This window comes from Thalassophryne amazonica, chromosome 5, assembly GCF_902500255.1.
Source record: "Thalassophryne amazonica chromosome 5, fThaAma1.1, whole genome shotgun sequence".
Taxonomy (NCBI): Eukaryota; Metazoa; Chordata; class Actinopteri; order Batrachoidiformes; family Batrachoididae; genus Thalassophryne; species Thalassophryne amazonica.
In genome coordinates this window covers 62,280,132-62,292,712 of record NC_047107.1, presented here as the reverse complement: position 1 = coordinate 62,292,712, position 12,581 = coordinate 62,280,132, and the positions used below count along the sequence as shown (strand labels likewise).

At 40.7% G+C, this 12,581-nt stretch overlaps 1 protein-coding gene and 1 long non-coding RNA gene across 2 annotated transcripts in view; both read right to left on the bottom strand.

The window, feature by feature from the left end:
• LOC117510628 (netrin receptor UNC5C-like) overlaps positions 1-12,581 on the bottom strand; it is a 962,031-nt gene that overhangs the window by 244,399 nt on the left and 705,051 nt on the right.
• LOC117510631 lies at positions 5,766-10,683 on the bottom strand. The gene is made up of 3 exons (XR_004560771.1): positions 10,674-10,683; positions 9,107-9,116; positions 5,766-5,844 (listed from the first exon to the last, which is right to left on the bottom strand). It is a non-coding gene; the product is annotated as an uncharacterized LOC117510631 (long non-coding RNA).

Below are 12,581 nucleotides of genomic sequence, written 5' to 3'. Positions count from 1 at the left end.
TCTATAAAGTAGCACATTGCCTTTCAAGTTAATGGCTTTCATGGTTGCTGGCAGCAGTGCTGAGCTGAGTGACAGGTTGTTAAATTGTAGAGCAGACGTGACTGGTTACGGGTCAGTGCAGTGAACATATTAAAGACACGCTATTCCTGCATTTTTTTCTTTTCTTCACTTTCTTTCTATATTTTTTCCCCAAGGAAAGTGATGTCCTACAGCTTTTCTGGTTAACCCTTCTCTTTACTAAGGCCCCCTTATCTCACTGTTCACAGCATGACAGCATTTGACATGAAAACACCTTCCTGTGTAACTGCTTCAGTGGTTCATGTGTGTGTTTTTGTCTCACATGGAGTTTGTGCGCCACAGATGACATCACATTTCCATGGAGATCTGCTGCTTTTTTTGACATATGTGCTGGATTTTGAGAGGTTTGATTCATATTTATTCACTGTTGGTGCACACTCAGAGAGAGAGAGAGAGAGAGAGAGAGCAGACAAAATGAGCTAAATATTAAATGATTAATGTTTCATGGCTCAGTTTGCATTTATCTTGTGTGTGTGTGTGTGTGTGTGTGTGTGTGTGTGTGTGTGTGTGTGTGTGTGTGTGTGTGTGTGTGTGTGTGTGTGCATTCCTCTGTCATTCATAGGCAGCATCAGCTCAATCTGCATAAAAATTACATCACTGGACAAATAAGACCTTTCATTGGACTTTCTATGGCTGGAAAACAACTGACCCATAAAAAATAAAAACAGATTAAAAACAAATTATATTGCAGGGACTTAAACATTCACTGCTATGACTGTTGTCCTGTTCAGAAAACTCACTGTTTTGTCATCTTTTAACCCTCTGGGGGTCCAAGGGCATTTTTTGGACAGTTTACTCGCCTGGCATACATGTTTTTTTATTGCTGTTAACAGCTCTCCCTGCATCTCACAATCAAGTTTTATGTCTCTTTTTCAGGACAACCTGTACTTTCAGAATATATATGCTATAGTTGTGTTTTATAAGTGTAATAAAGGTTTACAATCAGAAATAAAAAAGGAAAAAGTAAAGCAGAAATAATATTCCACACACATTTATTCAAAACACACAGCAAACTATAATAAACAACTGTTTTGACACTTTATAAATGTAATTTGGGCTCTTGTGTGAAAGACTGTACAACAAAATGGTTCAAACACAAATGCACATTTTGAATAATATATACAAAATGGTCTATGCATTTTGTTTGTCTTCATCTCAAAACAATTTCTGTCTGCTATTACACAAAGGTCACATCACAAACTTCTAATTCTACTGTGTTTTGGAGTGTTCTGTCCTGCTGTGAAAGCAGCTTTCACACTTTGGCCCATTTACACTCTGAGGAGCGGCCCCTTCCCCCTTGCTCCATTGATATGGTAAACAGTGCTTTACGCTGGAGCGAGAGAGCTTGCCACATGCTTATTCAATAACATTCACAGGTAATGAGGAGTGGAGCATCTCTGAAACTCACATACTCTGTGTTTGAGCACGTGAGATTGTGTGAGAGGCCCTCCATCTGTTCACTTTCACTGATCACTGTGCGTAATGGCGCAGGGCGCATTGGAACCAAAAGCCAGATGGCTATTCAAACGGACCAACTAGTAACACATCACTGCTAAAAATCATCTTTGGTTTATCACGTGAGGTAAATCTGCCCTACAAGTGGATTTAGGAAAACCATGTGACGGTGAACCAATTCCGACTGGACATTCACATTGCGCATGTCATCACACAGCTTCTATGAGGAGTACAAAGATGGTGAACAGTGGCTTGGAACTCCACGGAGTTAACTTTTCAGCAAAAAAGTAAGTTTCTATCTCATATCATTAAAAAGTTATTTATAATTTAGTAAAGTTTGGTCTCAGCCATTGTATATGACACCGTCGGCCCCAGAGGGTTAACTGGAGCTCCACACTGAGCTCTATGAGACAAACTCTGAATTATACAATTGATAAAAAAGTACAAAACTGTAGAGAGTCCACAATGAATGCAGTGTAGCTACTGATATATTAAATTGTTCCCACAAGGGTTTTTTGGGGGCAAAGGCTATACGCCCAACCGTTGGGCAGTTAAGTATAATGTCTTACCTTATTCGCCCAACCGTTGGGCAGATAAGTCATACATTGAACGTTACATGCACAACCGTTGGGCAGATAAATATAATGTCTTATCTTATTCACCCAACTGGGATTGTGTATTTGACATGTTTTGTGCATCTAAACTACATTTTTTACACCACTTTTTAAGCCTCTATTGCGGCGTATGTTTGACACATTTAATGGCACCGCCTTTAATTACTGCAAAAACACTGCAATGGATGAAAACAGACTAACTTTATAAGCATTTTGCATGGAAGCCTGTTAACAACGACGAAATAGTGTTTGAACAAAATGCTGCTTGTTGGCTGTAAGATGGTGTTAATTTGACACTGTTCCCTGGGTGTGATAAGCCAAACAGAACTGCTTTAGATCACAGCTCCTCCACTGGCTGCAAACCCTCCCGTAGCCGGCGAGAAAATAGCCGCCTTTTTTCCCTCCCGTGTTGAAATCGGAAGTGAGCTTACAAGCGTGCTCATTGGTCGGTTGTGGTTGGGCGTATATGCTCACATATTTACTTTATTGACTCAGTGGTTGAGTGTATAGCCACTCTCTTTTTTGGGCAGATGCTGTCAGGCGCACGGCAGTGGGGAAAAAAAAAACACATATGCACACATAATCCAAACTAAATGTGCACAAACAGAAACATGGAAAAATGTCTGATTTAATATTTAGCTTGTATTGTCTTCCATGGTGACAGGTTTTTAGTTAATTAATGGTACAGGGTTTCATCATAACAGTAATCAGGGCACAGATTACTTGTCTGACGTGACGCGTGCTTTTGGTGTCAGTTGAGCTTCATGTCTGCTTGTGCTGAATTGACACCGGAGTTTTCGGAAGACCAGAATGAACCATCAGCTGCAAGAAAAGTTATAAGGGCCCTGTCCCACTGGCGTTTAGGAAGATTTGCGTATGGATTGCGCACAAAATTGGCCCATATTCGGCAAACATCCGCAGTATCCGTGTAACATGCATGTATGATTTGGTCGTCATCCGAACACGTCTGTGATCATCCACAGAGGCACGCATGTCCGGAGCCAGGATTGTTGAGCCGTTCAAAAATTTGGATGCGGATGACATCCGCCTTACATACTCCATATATACTCAATTCATACACAATACATACTCACTCTATGTGCTGTATATCTGCCGTTAACCGCTGATATCCGCAACTGACGGGGATTTGCGGCTTGGCAGCGGACCGGGACAGTGTGTAAAACAGATATATTGCATGCCCATCATGTCCACATCACAAACTGAAATATGTTGTAGCGAATGCGTACAAACTGGCCACGAATAAACCATTTTTATTACATCTGCTTTGCAGCTGATTTGTGGACAATCTGAGAATGCATAACAAACACGTCAAGTAAACCCAAAGTATTATATGTGGCAGAAAGCAACATACCTGCCAGTCAGTGCCGGTCCGGCTGTGTAAATCCACAAAGACGTAATAGCTGCTGCAATCCAGGACTTTTATTTAACACCAACAAAAGGAAGAGTTGCCGTAGCCACAACTCACGCTGACATCTGTTTTCTATGACACTCTTAAAAAAAAAAACACAGTCTCACACCCCGAGCAGCTTCCCCCTCCCGCTCCCAAACTCATGAACAGTTAACCCTCGCATGACAACACTCTGCGATCACTTGTCCAAGTCCAGCAAATGCTCCAGAGGCTGTATTGTTGGTGTGAATAGTGATGCCGAAAGGAGCAAGTGCGCTTCTTTTATGAATGCAATGCAGATGCCCGGTGCATGCACAACACGTGCACAATGCATTCATAATACACCGTAATACTGCCGTGATAATCTCAATGTGTCGGATCAGTTTCCTTACTACATGCATTATATAACCGTGATTGTTCATCATATATTTGCTATATATCATTAATATACCCGTAATTCATACTGGGACATTTGTCATTTTTGGCCATTTTTGTTGCGGACGACAATGAATGCCCGCAATTTGTATACTCAATTCATGCGCAATTAATCCTCTCCCCAGTGGGACAGGGCCCTAAAACAGAGCTCTCCGCCTGCTCTCTGCTCGACATGCATAACACATTCTAAAGAACTTGATGGATATCACCTGTCACGGAACTCATTTTGCACTTTATAAAATGAACTTTATTCATAAAGATCACGGCACGTAGTCCTGATCATTGCAGACCTGTTAGCTGTGATACTGAAATGATATTGCTGTTCTTTTTTGTTCTGAGTTCACATCCAAACATGCATCACTGGTCATTTTGCAGTGTAGGATCCGCTGTTGCTTCTTTGTGCTCTTTGTGCACCTGTTGGGTGGTAATGGGGTGTTCTGTGAGGTGTTTTGCATGGCCTGTGTGGAATTTGTGCTTCTTCCAAAGGCTTGATGACTCTTCTGTGAAAATCAGGTGCAACTTCATACTTCATGGTGATCATTGCGAACATGGAGGACTGTGAAAGGATACCAAGTGGAGCTAGTATGGTCCTGGCGGCAGCTGAGCACCTGTTTGGCATCATGTAGTGTTTGAAACATTTCATGACCGCACAAGGGCCGCTGGATGGATGGAGGATTTTAGGGGATTTAGGGGAAAGGGGATTTTAATATGTGGACAACACTAACAAGAACAACAACATGGAGACAGGAGGGTGAAAAAGAGAAGAAGTCATGCAGAGCAGCACTGTGGTTAAGTGGTTAGCACTGATGCCTCACAGCAAGAAGATTGTGGGATTGTTTCCCGCCCTTTGTGTGGAGTTTGCATGTTCTCCCCATATCTGCCGCGGGTTTCCTCCATGCACTCCGGTTTCCTCTCACAATCAAAACATGCTTATTATGAATGTTTGTCATTATGGGGTGCTGGTGAGGGGAGGTGATGGTCTAGTGGTTAAGCGTTGGCTTGAGACCAGAAGATCCTCGGTTCAAATCCCAGCCTGATTGGAAAATCACTAAGGGCCCTTGGCCAAGGTCTTCAGTTGTAAGTTTATTAAAGCTGCCCTTGGTCTCAAGTCCTACTGTAGGTCATCTCCTCTTCTCCAAGCATTAGGTGTCGGTCGTGTCAAAAAATATGTCAACATCCAGAAACTATCATTGTTCAGGTCTATGTTCTTGTCAAGCTCACGTACACATGTACTGTGTAAATATCTTTTATGTCAAGCACTTCAGGGTCAATTGTTTAGTCAGGCTAATCTTGTTTCAGCTGTTGTTAATATCTGCCAGGAGTATGGTATATCCTTAGCTAGATATCTATGCGACACTTCTTATAAAGGAGCTAGCAAGAGAACCATCAAAAGAACCCCTGAATGTGGTGTCGCTGACAGTGTTTGCTTCATTTTAACTGCCGCTGGCGGCTTTGAGAGCTCAATTGTCAATGATTTATTGTCACCATTTTAATATTCTTGTGTTGTCTATTGTTGATTTTATATATTTTATTTTTTTTCTCCATGAATTAGGAGGTTCAAAAAATCAAATCAAATCAAATCAAATTAATCCCCTATTGCTCCCGGTGTGTAGTGAGCATCTTGTATGGCAGCACCCTCACATTGGGGTGAGTGTGAGGCATTATTTGTAAAGCGCTTTGAGTGTCTGGTGCAGATGGAAAAGCGCTATATAAATGCAGTCCATTTAATGTGTATGAATGAGGTGGTGGTTGGAGGGGTTGTAGACATAGAATGGCAGCCATGCTTCCGTCAGTCTGCCCCATTGCAGCTGTGGATACACTAGTAGCTTACCACCACCAATGTCAGATTCTCAGCTGCATGGCGAGATACTACTTTGAGACTACTGTTACTTTGACTTTGACACTTACATGCCCTCTGTTTTCTGAAAGATTCCCTGAGACACCTCTGTGTGACATCTGAGTTTCTCACAGCTCCTCTCAAAGGTAACTTGGCACCTCTATTTTCCGTAATAGAGCTCTTTGACCTTTGGTGTTTCCAGACGCCTTCCTGCGCGGCTTCCACGCTACAACGTCTCCTGGCTTCCATGCCGTTCCTGCACTACGTCACTTTGGATCACAGCTGTGCCGCTGCCCCTCAGCACTCAGCCTCAGAGCATGCTGCTCTGCTCCATTCAGCTAAGTTCCTGCCGCCTCTGAGTTTGTGAGAGTCTGCCTCTCATTCTGTCAGTGACTGTGCATTACTAAGAACTGTATGAACTGTTATGCAGTACTACTAAGAACTTCCAAGTCATTCCTGATTTACTTTTTGTATTTGAAATGGCATAAATAAATTAAAATGTGTGAAGTATCAAGGGGCCAAATACTTTTTCAAGGCAATGTATATGAATATCTCAATACTTTTCAAATAAAAGCACTTTCGTTGCAATAACAATAATAATAACAATATCTAATAATATAATGATTTGGTATTTTGAAAAATAGATGTACATTTAACATCCAGAATTTCTGGATAAATTTCATCACTGCTATATAAACACAGATTGATGAATTTAAAATACTGCATAATGTTTGGGACTTTTCTCTGTATACCATACTTGACAGGTTGGCAAGAAAGAACAATGTCCTGATAAAAAAAAAAAAAAAAAAAAACTTCTGGTGCCCAACAGATCTCTATCTGACTTGAAGATATATTTTCTTTATTACAGCCATGGTTTGAGTTTTGAGTCTTTCATTCTTAATGTAGAGCGTATGGGCATGTTTCAATGTGAATCTGTGCTCAAACTGATTCACTCTACAGTGTAGGACTGCTGATGACACACTGTAATCATTAATGCATGGAGAGGCTTTGAGCTGATTGGGGGCATACTAATCCTTTTTAATTGACTCTCCAGCTCTCCAGTGTCATAAAAAAATCACTGAGTAATACAATCAGCTTTGCTTTATTCATGGAGTCAGCTGAAGTTGTGAGGACCTCTATGTTTGTTAGTTACCAAAAGATGAACAGTATACAAAACTAAAATAAAACTCTGTGTGTGTATATATATATATATATATATATATATATATATATATATATATATATATATATATATATATATATATATATATATATGTGTGTGTGTGTGTGTGTGTGTGTGCGTGTGTGTATGGGCAAGTTACTTCCAAAATGTAATACATACATAAGTCATTACTAGTTACTGTCATTTCAAAGTAATTTGCTACTTTACAATATCATTGTCTCTGAATTTCAACGCGTTATGAGGCTAATCCATGGAGTGTCGTTCCTTCTCGTTTAATCCTGAAAGCAAACAACGCTATGTTTTGAATTATCATAATAACTTCCTGAGCCATCTTTGTCAATCTTGAACAAACTTGGTATACGTAGTAGTTATAGCCATCGTCTGCACCAGTTTTGAAATTGGGGTCAAATTTTTGAACTGTTCAAAAATTTAATCCCGATTTACAAAATCATAGCTTGTGCATGGTAACTTCCGGGTGGTTGCAGTCCTAATAGCTTCAATCATGTTTGAACGCCTTTAAGGGCCCCTTCACACATAACATTAAGTTGGGCAAAAGAAGCAGGAACCTGCTGTCGGGAGGGACACACGGTCGGACAGGCGTGAACAATACCGCGGTGACGGTTTTGTGCACGCTTGTGTTCGTGCATGTGGACACAGTGCGAGCATGTGGAAAGTCGGAGCAGCGCAGCAATTATATGCTGGACATATGCACATAAACGAAAATGTGTAACCAAATTAATCAGAGGACAGATTCATAAATGAAAGGAGTAAAAAAAAAAAAAATGGTTGTGTGTATAGAGCACCAGGGTCTTGTATAGAACTGTTTACAGACAAAATTCATGAGATGATTGACCAAATTAATAACAAATCATTAATTCTGTGTGGTGATTTTAATATAGATTTAGGGAATCTCAAAACATCAAGTGATTTTAAGTATTACATGAGAAGACTGAATCTATACCCTGTGATAACTAAACCCACAAGGGTGACTACACATAGTGAACTATAATCGATAATATATTTACAAATATACAGGGTAAATTAATTACTGGTATTCTTAGGACAGATGTAAGTGATCACCTCCCTGCATTTACGAGGTCTGTTAGAAAAGTATCCAAACTTTTTTTTTTTTTTTTGCAAAAACCTGATGGATTTGAATCACATGTGCTTGCATGAGCCAACCTTGAACCTTCGTGCGCATGCGTGAATTTTTTCACACCTGTCGATTGCATCAGTTGCTGGTAAGCAGCATTTGTGTGAGGTCGTGTATAGTGCTCTTGACGGATTTTCATTGCAAGGAAAATGGCGGAACAACTGGAGCAGCGCTACTGCATCAAATTTTTCCAGAAACTGGGCGACAGCCAGGTGGAAACCATTCGGAAGATTCAGATGGCTTTCGGTGGCTTTTCAGTCGTGTGACTATCCGAGAAATTGTGGAAGAGGTGGGCATCATTTTTCGGAGTCCAGCATGTCCTGTGAGACTTCAACACGAAGGTGCTTTTGCTCTGCCATTAGCAGCTTCGGCACAAATTTTGCCGCCACTCTTTTCATGGCCAAATCTTCTGTCGCAGTGGAATGTGCTGAAAATGTGCTAATGTCCACCTCTTCCGCAATTTCTCGGATAGTCACACAACGGCCCCGCATCACCACAGCGTTAACTTTAGAAATGACCCAGTCATTTCAGCATGTTGATGGCCGACTGGAGCATGGCTCGCCCTCCACCGTTGTGCAGACGTCTTTAAACCAGTTGTACCACTCTTTAATCTGTGTGACGCCCATAGGATCATCACCGAAAGCCATCTGAATCTTCTAAACTCTGTAGAGTAGTATTGTTGTTTATTATATATATTGTTTTGTTATTGTTATTACTGTTATGATTACTTGTCATGTTATTTCTTATGTTGTAATATTCTGAAACTGATCAGATGTCTGTGTGAACAGCTCTGATGAACTGGAGCGGTTGATTTTGTGTCTTAAAGAGGGCAGATATGATAAGATGTTGCTTCTTTCTGCTCCTTTTCATTCATGATCAATGCTGCTGTTGCATTTGTCTTTTAAATGAAATAAATAAATGAATTAAATAAATGAAAAGGAACAATGAATATACTGTTTAAATGTTCCACTGTCTCTCCTGAGACAATGGAACAATGGCGTTACGCCATTATAGTGCTATCACAGCGCCATTATACTACTGTGCTCTGCTCTCAGCTAGTTTTCTAAAATGCAGCCAGGCTGTTTGTGCTGAACTGCCCGCTCTCCCGTCCCCCGGCGGCAGAGAGCAGCGAAGCAATTTTAATCAACGATCATCTTCACCACACAGCCTCAGTGAAACAGTAAAGTGTGAAAACTGATTCAGAAAGTTTTTCATCCAGGATTTCATCATTAAAAGAGCATATTTACTCCTTTACTTCTTCAGAATTATTTTTTCTCATTTTCTTTTGAAAATGACCCCAGATCAAATTACTTGTATGTGAGAACTTACTTGGCAATAAAATTGATTCTGATTTGACAATCAAATCAGTCCAGATTTAGCTCTTGTTCAAAGAAGACAATTAGGGGTTATATTGTTTTTTTAAACAAGTATGCAATCCCACTCAAAAATGTTGAAAAAAAAGCTAAACAGTCAACATGACAGAAAAACTCTGCCTGGACTCTTACTGGATTAAAGGTACAGTGTGTCATTTTAAAGAAGACAGCAAATGCTATGTCCATCAAATATTAATTAAATATTAATTACATTTTCAATGTTATTTATTTTCTTAGCTTAGACAGAAAAACGCAAAAAAGAATGTTGATATTACAACATAAGTGTCATTTTTTGTCTATTATTCTTGCTTTCAATGCATCTAAAACCGGTCAAAATGACTCGGAACGCATGCCACCTCGGGTGATAATTGCCAACAGCACCATTATACTAATAATTTCTGGGGAGAATCCTGCAATTTATAATAATTCCTGTTATGAAGAGCAGACTTAGCCTCTGCCTAGAAGTACACCAGGAAGTAATGAAATGATCTGGATTACTGTTCTTCCTTTTATATTTTACATGAAATACCTGATGCACTCGTGTCATGAAGACATCAGCCAGGCTCTCATCTCATGAAGAGCCGGCTTTCGGGTCATTAAGACATCAGCTGGACGCTTGTCTCATGGTAAATAAATGGACTGCATTTATATAGCGATTTTCCATCTGCATCAGATGCTCAAAGCGCTTTACAATTATGCCTCACATTCACCCCGATGTCAGGGTGCTGCCATACAAGGTGCTCACTACACACCGGGAGCAACTAGGGGATTAAAGACCTTGCCCAAGGGCCCTTAGTGATTTTTCCTCTCAGGTGGGGATTTGAACCCATGATCTTCTGGACTCAAGCCCAACACCTTAACCACTAGACCATCACCTCCCCCAAATCTCATGAAGTCTCATGAAGAGCCGGCTCTCATGTTTTTTTTTTCCTCCCAAAATGAGACGTCTGGCACTGACATGCAGCAGCCGGCTGAGCTCAGCTCAGAGGTATAGAGAGACATTCATGCCAAAATGTCTGAAAAGAAATGCTTTCGACAAAAACTACAGATTTTATTTATGTCCAGAGATGAAGGATCCAGTGACCAATTTAAAATGTTGTTGACATAGAAAACCTGTAAAGCCTACTTTTAGTACACAGAAAATTCACAAGAGGTATCGATAAGGAATCGGATCGATAAGCACAATCGATAATGGCATTGATATCGATAATGGCATCGATATCGATAAAATCTTATCAATACCCATCCCTAGAAAGCAGACAGCGAACCTTCTTCCTCCCCTTAGTTCCATCAGCCCATGCTGTAACAGTTTGTAGGAGAACTGTTTGATGCCTTCCTGGGCCCTTCCTTATGGGTTGAGGAGTCACTGATGAGATGCGGGTGTCAGTAATTTCAGGTCCACTGTATGATGGTTCGGTTTGTTTGTCTTTCTCACACATAGAGGGATGGTGTCTCCATCCACATGTGCTGCATGAAATCCCCTGCAGCATTTAGCAATATGCCCTTGGCCCAAGCACACAAAACATCTTCCCATTTTCCTCGGGTTTTCCTTTCTTGCACTGAGTGAGTTGTTCGGACACAGCTCTGATATATGACTTGTGCTATTGCAGAGTACACAGGCTGGTGAAGCGTTTGAACTGCCTGTGTGAAGCACTGCAGCTGATGGTGAGTTTGGCTTTCTGTATTTATCACTGCCTAAGTTGGGTTTATATCTGGGCTGATGAGGAGGCTGGGGGTCATTGTTGAGGCTTACTACCTTGGTTAAGTGCATGGCACATTCTCTGCTTTCAAACTCTTTGTAAGCAAGAGACGAGATCAGGAACACTTTGAACCTCTTTCATGCATGTATATGAGAGTTTGGTCATCTGGGATCACCTGGAGTAATTCTGGGCACAGCAGTCCTCCACATGTGTTGGATACCACTCCCAGGGACTCCAAACCTCTAATCTGGACCTCACACTCATCATATAGTTGTCTTAAAGCAACAATATCTGTAGATCTTTTAATTGGAGTTAAACTGAGCAGTTTAGACGTGCATTTACAACAAAGTCCCTTCTTCCAAACCTTTCCTGCAGCATGTGGATAGCTGCATAATTATTCTCAGTATTCTTCAGCCCACTGAGGGCTCTTGCAGCAGGACCCACAAGATATGAGTTCAGTTATGCAAACTTTTCCATTTTGTTCAACTCTGTTCTCATGAAACTCTTGCTATCTTCTTATTTTGCCATTAAATTTGTTGATGTACAGCTTTGGAAATTTTACTGAGGCTCTGCTCATCAGTCCATTCAAGTGTGTACTCACATCACTTTGATGAGGTGAGCTCTGCGCTCCAGCGTTTCCCCCCTTTCTTTCCATAATCTGTTTTACATGGCTCTTCCAGAGGTTAGCTGTGTCCTGATAATCCACTGTTTTAACAATGTCCTCTTCCAGCTCGTCCATTGGTATCTCCAATTCATTTTCCTTTTTAGTTCTTGGAGATTCTTTTCCTTAATAGATAGCACGGCCAAATGCTCATACAGATGATCAGAGCTCACATTATCCTTTCATATTTCCTCCTTCAACAGCCCTCAGCAGCTTTGTAGTGGAGACTCGCATGACTCTGTGTTTTTTTTTTTTCCATTCACTGTAAATTCTCCATTTCCTTTGTGTCCTTCGTAGCAGCTAAACTAGTTACAGCTATCAGTTTGTGTTTTTTAAAGCCGCTGTCCCCACGTTTCGGCACCAACAAAATGTGGGAGCTTAGCTGTAACTTCCAAAAAAGGACGACCAGGCCTCAAGTTTATCGTTTTTTTACTTTCAATAAAAAGAAGTAACATTGCAACAGCATTGCATGGCGTGCTTTCTGTTCTTCCACAGATGGAATTGCCATTTTCAAAACATTAATTGTTGCATACGCAACCTTCTTGGTTAGTAGAAATAACTGTCTATCAGTCTGAAACACATTAACTGAAGGGCCCTTAACTCAGAACCCATTTTGACCTTTTAACTAAATGTGAACATCATGAATTACTTTATCAATGAAATAAAGATACAACAAGGCGTACT